This window comes from Neoarius graeffei (genome assembly GCF_027579695.1).
Source record: "Neoarius graeffei isolate fNeoGra1 chromosome 18 unlocalized genomic scaffold, fNeoGra1.pri SUPER_18_unloc_1, whole genome shotgun sequence".
In the NCBI taxonomy this organism is placed as follows: Eukaryota; Metazoa; Chordata; class Actinopteri; order Siluriformes; family Ariidae; genus Neoarius; species Neoarius graeffei.
In genome coordinates, this window is record NW_026869982.1 from 1,287,501 (window position 1) to 1,292,500 (window position 5,000).

General features: G+C 46.4%; 5 non-coding genes and 13 pseudogenes across 5 annotated transcripts; all 18 read right to left on the reverse strand.

The window, feature by feature from the left end:
- Positions 1 to 111, reverse strand: part of LOC132881142 (5S ribosomal RNA) — a 119-nt pseudogene extending 8 nt beyond the window's left edge.
- A 214-nt stretch (positions 112 to 325) lies between these two features.
- LOC132876694 (5S ribosomal RNA) lies at positions 326 to 444 on the reverse strand. The gene has a single exon (XR_009652401.1). It is a non-coding gene; the product is annotated as a 5S ribosomal RNA (ribosomal RNA).
- A 117-nt stretch (positions 445 to 561) lies between these two features.
- On the reverse strand, positions 562 to 680 carry LOC132881143 (5S ribosomal RNA; annotated as a pseudogene).
- A 159-nt stretch (positions 681 to 839) lies between these two features.
- On the reverse strand, positions 840 to 958 carry LOC132881144 (5S ribosomal RNA; annotated as a pseudogene).
- A 146-nt stretch (positions 959 to 1,104) lies between these two features.
- LOC132878876 (5S ribosomal RNA) lies at positions 1,105 to 1,223 on the reverse strand (annotated as a pseudogene).
- A 242-nt stretch (positions 1,224 to 1,465) lies between these two features.
- On the reverse strand, positions 1,466 to 1,584 carry LOC132878877 (5S ribosomal RNA; annotated as a pseudogene).
- Positions 1,585 to 2,034: 450 nt separating this feature from the next.
- Positions 2,035 to 2,153, reverse strand: LOC132876695 (5S ribosomal RNA). The gene has a single exon (XR_009652402.1). It is a non-coding gene; the product is annotated as a 5S ribosomal RNA (ribosomal RNA).
- A 117-nt stretch (positions 2,154 to 2,270) lies between these two features.
- LOC132881146 (5S ribosomal RNA) lies at positions 2,271 to 2,389 on the reverse strand (annotated as a pseudogene).
- Positions 2,390 to 2,623: 234 nt separating this feature from the next.
- LOC132877582 (5S ribosomal RNA) lies at positions 2,624 to 2,742 on the reverse strand. The gene has a single exon (XR_009653257.1). It is a non-coding gene; the product is annotated as a 5S ribosomal RNA (ribosomal RNA).
- Positions 2,743 to 2,864: 122 nt separating this feature from the next.
- LOC132878640 (5S ribosomal RNA) lies at positions 2,865 to 2,983 on the reverse strand (annotated as a pseudogene).
- Positions 2,984 to 3,100: 117 nt separating this feature from the next.
- On the reverse strand, positions 3,101 to 3,219 carry LOC132879801 (5S ribosomal RNA; annotated as a pseudogene).
- Positions 3,220 to 3,331: 112 nt separating this feature from the next.
- LOC132878543 (5S ribosomal RNA) lies at positions 3,332 to 3,450 on the reverse strand (annotated as a pseudogene).
- A 117-nt stretch (positions 3,451 to 3,567) lies between these two features.
- Positions 3,568 to 3,686, reverse strand: LOC132881147 (5S ribosomal RNA; annotated as a pseudogene).
- A 139-nt stretch (positions 3,687 to 3,825) lies between these two features.
- On the reverse strand, positions 3,826 to 3,944 carry LOC132878168 (5S ribosomal RNA; annotated as a pseudogene).
- Positions 3,945 to 4,066: 122 nt separating this feature from the next.
- On the reverse strand, positions 4,067 to 4,185 carry LOC132878297 (5S ribosomal RNA; annotated as a pseudogene).
- A 122-nt stretch (positions 4,186 to 4,307) lies between these two features.
- LOC132877881 (5S ribosomal RNA) lies at positions 4,308 to 4,426 on the reverse strand. Its single transcript, XR_009653543.1, has one exon. It is a non-coding gene; the product is annotated as a 5S ribosomal RNA (ribosomal RNA).
- A 117-nt stretch (positions 4,427 to 4,543) lies between these two features.
- Positions 4,544 to 4,662, reverse strand: LOC132879802 (5S ribosomal RNA; annotated as a pseudogene).
- A 112-nt stretch (positions 4,663 to 4,774) lies between these two features.
- Positions 4,775 to 4,893, reverse strand: LOC132877583 (5S ribosomal RNA). The gene has a single exon (XR_009653258.1). It is a non-coding gene; the product is annotated as a 5S ribosomal RNA (ribosomal RNA).
- Between the last annotated feature and the right edge of the window lie 107 nt (positions 4,894 to 5,000).

A 5,000-nucleotide genomic window follows, 5' to 3' on the forward strand; every position in this document is an offset into this window, starting at 1 on the left:
GTACCTGGTATTCCTAGGCAGTCTCACACTCAAGTACTAACCAGGCCCAACTCTGTTTAGCTTCTCAGATCAGACAGGATCAGGCATTGTCAGAGTGGTTTGGACGTAAACAACAGTCTGGAAATGTGCGCCTTGCCTTGCCTTGCCTTGCCTTGCCTTGCCTTGCCTTGCCTTGCCTTGCCTTGCCTTGCCTTGCCTTGCCTTGCCTTGCCTTGCCTTGCCTTGCCTTGCCTTGCCTTGCCTTGCCTTGCGCCCAGAAGGAAAATTCTTGCCTTGCGAGCAGAAGGAAAATTCAAACAGATTTCTGCTAGAAGACAAAATAAAATGCTTACAGTACCTGGTATTCCTAGGCAGTCTCCCACTCAAGTACTAACCAGGCCCAACTCTGTTTAGCTTCTGAGATCAGACGGGATCAGGCGTTGTCAGAGTGGTTTGGCCGTAAGCAACAGTTAGTTGGAAATGTGCCGTTTTTCTTGCCTTGCCTTGCGACCAGAAGGAAAATTCTTGCCTTGCGAGCAGAAGGAAAATTCAAACAGATTTCTGCAAGGAGACAAAATAAAATGCTTACAGTACCTGGTATTCCTAGGCAGTCTCACACTCAAGTACTAACCAGGCCCAACTCTGTTTAGCTTCTCAGATCAGACAGGATCAGGCATTGTCAGAGTGGTTTGGACGTAAACAACAGTCTGGAAATGTGCGCCTTGCCTTGCCTTGCCTTGCCTTGCCTTGCCTTGCCTTGCCTTGCCTTGCCTTGCCTTGCCTTGCGCCCAGAAGGAAAATTCTTGCCTTGCGAGCAGAAGGAAAATTCAAACAGATTTCTGCAAGGAGACAAAATAAAATGCTTACAGTACCTGGTATTCCTAGGCAGTCTCACACTCAAGTACTAACCAGGCCCAACTCTGTTTAGCTTCTCAGATCAGACAGGATCAGGCATTGTCAGAGTGGTTTGGACGTAAACAACAGTCTGGAAATGTGCGTGCCTTGCCTTGCCTTGCCTTGCCTTGCCTTGCCTTGCCTTGCCTTGCCTTGCGCCCAGAAGGAAAATTCTTGCCTTGCGAGCAGAAGGAAAATTCAAACAGATTTCTGCAAGAAGACAAAATAAAATGCTTACAGTACCTGGTATTCCTAGGCAGTCTCCCACTCAAGTACTAACCAGGCCCAACTCTGTTTAGCTTCTGAGATCAGACAGGATCAGACGTTGTCAGAGTGGTTTGGCCATAAGCAACAGTTAGTTGGAAATGTGCCGTTTTTCTTGCCTTGCCTTGCGCCCAGAAGGAAAATTCTTGCCTTGCGAGCAGAAGGAAAATTCAAACAGATTTCTGCAAGGAGACAAAATAAAATGCTTACAGTACTTGGTATTCCTAGGCAGTCTCACACTCAAGTACTAACCAGGCCCAACTCTGTTTAGCTTCTCAGATCAGACAGGATCAGGCATTGTCGATTTCTGCAAGAAGACAAAATAAAATGCTTACAGTACCTGGTATTCCTAGGCAGTCTCCCACTCAAGTACTAACCAGGCCCAACTCTGTTTAGCTTCTGAGATCAGACAGGATCAGACGTTGTCAGAGTGGTTTGGCCATAAGCAACAGTTAGTTGGAAATGTGCCGTTTTTCTTGCCTTGCCTTGCGCCCAGAAGGAAAATTCTTGCCTTGCGAGCAGAAGGAAAATTCAAACAGATTTCTGCAAGGAGACAAAATAAAATGCTTACAGTACTTGGTATTCCTAGGCAGTCTCACACTCAAGTACTAACCAGGCCCAACTCTGTTTAGCTTCTCAGATCAGACAGGATCAGGCATTGTCAGAGTGGTTTGGACGTAAACAACAGTCTGGAAATGTGCGCCTTGCCTTGCCTTGCCTTGCCTTGCCTTGCCTTGCCTTGCCTTGCCTTGCCTTGCCTTGCCTTGCCTTGCCTTGCCTTGCCTTGCCTTGCCTTGCCTTGCCTTGCCTTGCCTTGCCTTGCGCCCAGAAGGAAAATTCTTGCCTTGCGAGCAGAAGGAAAATTCAAACAGATTTCTGCTAGAAGACAAAATAAAATGCTTACAGTACCTGGTATTCCTAGGCAGTCTCCCACTCAAGTACTAACCAGGCCCAACTCTGTTTAGCTTCTGAGATCAGACGGGATCAGGCGTTGTCAGAGTGGTTTGGCCGTAAGCAACAGTTAGTTGGAAATGTGCCGTTTTTCTTGCCTTGCCTTGCGACCAGAAGGAAAATTCTTGCCTTGCGAGCAGAAGGAAAATTCAAACAGATTTCTGCAAGGAGACAAAATAAAATGCTTACAGTACCTGGTATTCCTAGGCAGTCTCACACTCAAGTACTAACCAGGCCCAACTCTGTTTAGCTTCTCAGATCAGACAGGATCAGGCATTGTCAGAGTGGTTTGGACGTAAACAACAGTCTGGAAATGTGCGCCTTGCCTTGCCTTGCCTTGCCTTGCCTTGCCTTGCCTTGCCTTGCCTTGCCTTGCCTTGCCTTGCCTTGCCTTGCCTTGCCTTGCCTTGCCTTGCCTTGCCTTGCCTTGCCTTGCCTTGCCTTGCCTTGCCTTGCCTTGCGCCCAGAAGGAAAATTCTTGCCTTGCGAGCAGAAGGAAAATTCAAACAGATTTCTGCAAGAAGACAAAATAAAATGCTTACAGTACCTGGTATTCCTAGGCAGTCTCCCACTCAAGTACTAACCAGGCCCAACTCTGTTTAGCTTCTGAGATCAGACGGGATCAGGCGTTGTCAGAGTGGTTTGGCCATAAGCAACAGTTAGTTGGAAATGTGCCGTTTTTCTTGCCTTGCCTTGCCTTGCGCCCAGAAGGAAAATTCTTGCCTTGCGAGCAGAAGGAAAATTCAAACAGATTTCTGCAAGAAGACAAAATAAAATGCTCACAGTACCTGGTATTCCTAGGCAGTCTCCCACTCAAGTACTAACCAGGCCCAACTCTGTTTAGCTTCTGAGATCAGACAGGATCAGGCGTTGTCAGAGTGGTTTGGCCATAAGCAACAGTTTGTTGGAAATGTGCCGTTTTTCTTGCCTTGCCTTGCGACCAGAAGGAAAATTCTTGCCTTGCGAGCAGAAGGAAAATTCAAACAGATTTCTGCAAGAAGACAAAATAAAATGCTTACAGTACCTGGTATTACTAGGCAGTCTCCCACTCAAGTACTAAACAGGCCCAACTCTGTTTAGTTTCTGAGATCTGACAGGATCAGGCGTTGTCAGAGTGGTTTGGCCGTAAGCAACAGCTTGTTGGAAATGTGCCATTTTTCTTGCCTTGCGATCAGAAGGAAAATTCTTGCCTTGCGACCAGAAGGAAAATTCAAACAGATTTCTGCAAGAAGACAAAATAAAATGCTTACAGTACCTGGTATTCCTAGGCAGTCTCCCACTCAAGTACTAACCAGGCCCAACTCTGTTTAGCTTCTGACATCAGACGGGATCAGGCGTTGTCAGAGTGGTTTGGCCATAAGCAACAGTTAGTTGGAAATGTGCCGTTTTTCTTGCCTTGCCTTGCGCCCAGAAGGAAAATTCTTGCCTTGCGAGCAGAAGGAAAATTCAAACAGATTTCTGCAAGGAGACAAAATAAAATGCTTACAGTACCTGGTATTCCTAGGCAGTCTCACACTCAAGTACTAACCAGGCCCAACTCTGTTTAGCTTCTCAGATCAGACAGGATCAGGCATTGTCAGAGTGGTTTGGACGTAAACAACAGTCTGGAAATGTGTGCCTTGCCTTGCCTTGCCTTGCCTTGCCTTGCCTTGCCTTGCCTTGCGCCCAGAAGGAAAATTCTTGCCTTGCGAGCAGAAGGAAAATTCAAACAGATTTCTGCTAGAAGACAAAATAAAATGCTTACAGTACCTGGTATTCCTAGGCAGTCTCCCACTCAAGTACTAACCAGGCCCAACTCTGTTTAGCTTCTGAGATCAGACAGGATCAGGCGTTGTCAGAGTGGTTTGGCCATAAGCAACAGTTAGTTGGAAATGTGCCGTTTTTCTTGCCTTGCCTTGCCTTGCGACCAGAAGGAAAATTCTTGCCTTGCGAGCAGAAGGAAAATTCAAACAGATTTCTGCAAGAAGACAAAATAAAATGCTTACAGTACCTGGTATTCCTAGGCAGTCTCCCACTCAAGTACTAACCAGGCCTAACTCTGTTTAGCTTCTGAGATCAGACGGGATCAGGCGTTGTCAGAGTGGTTTGGCCATAAGCAACAGTGAGTTGGAAATGTGCCGTTTTTCTTGCCTTGCCTTGCCTTGCGCCCAGAAGGAAAATTCTTGCCTTGCGAGCAGAAGGAAAATTCAAACAGATTTCTGCTAGAAGACAAAATAAAATGCTTACAGTACCTGGTATTCCTAGGCAGTCTCCCACTCAAGTACTATCCAGGCCCAACTCTGTTTAGCTTCTGAGATCAGACGGGATCAGGCGTTGTCAGAGTGGTTTGGCCATAAGCAGCAGTTAGTTGGAAATGTGCCGTTTTTCTTGCCTTGCCTTGCGACCAGAAGGAAAATTCTTGCCTTGCGAGCAGAAGGAAAATTCAAACAGATTTCTGCAAGAAGACAAAATAAAATGCTTACAGTACCTGGTATTACTAGGCAGTCTCCCACTCAAGTACTAAACAGGCCCAACTCTGTTTAGTTTCTGAGATCTGACAGGATCAGGCGTTGTCAGAGTGGTTTGGCCGTAAGCAACAGCTTGTTGGAAATGTGCCATTTTTCTTGCCTTGCACCCAGAAGGAAAATTCTTGCCTTGCGACCAGAAGGAAAATTCAAACAGATTTCTGCTAGAAGACAAAATAAAATGCTTACAGTACCTGGTATTCCTAGGCAGTCTCCCACTCAAGTACTAACCAGGCCCAACTCTGTTTAGCTTCTGAGATCAGACGGGATCAGGCGTTGTCAGAGTGGTTTGGCCATAAGCAACAGTTAGTTGGAAATGTGCCGTTTTTCTTGCCTTGCCTTGCCTTGCCTTGCGCCCAGAAGGAAAATTCTTGCCTTGCGAGCAGAAGGAAAATTCAAACAGATTTC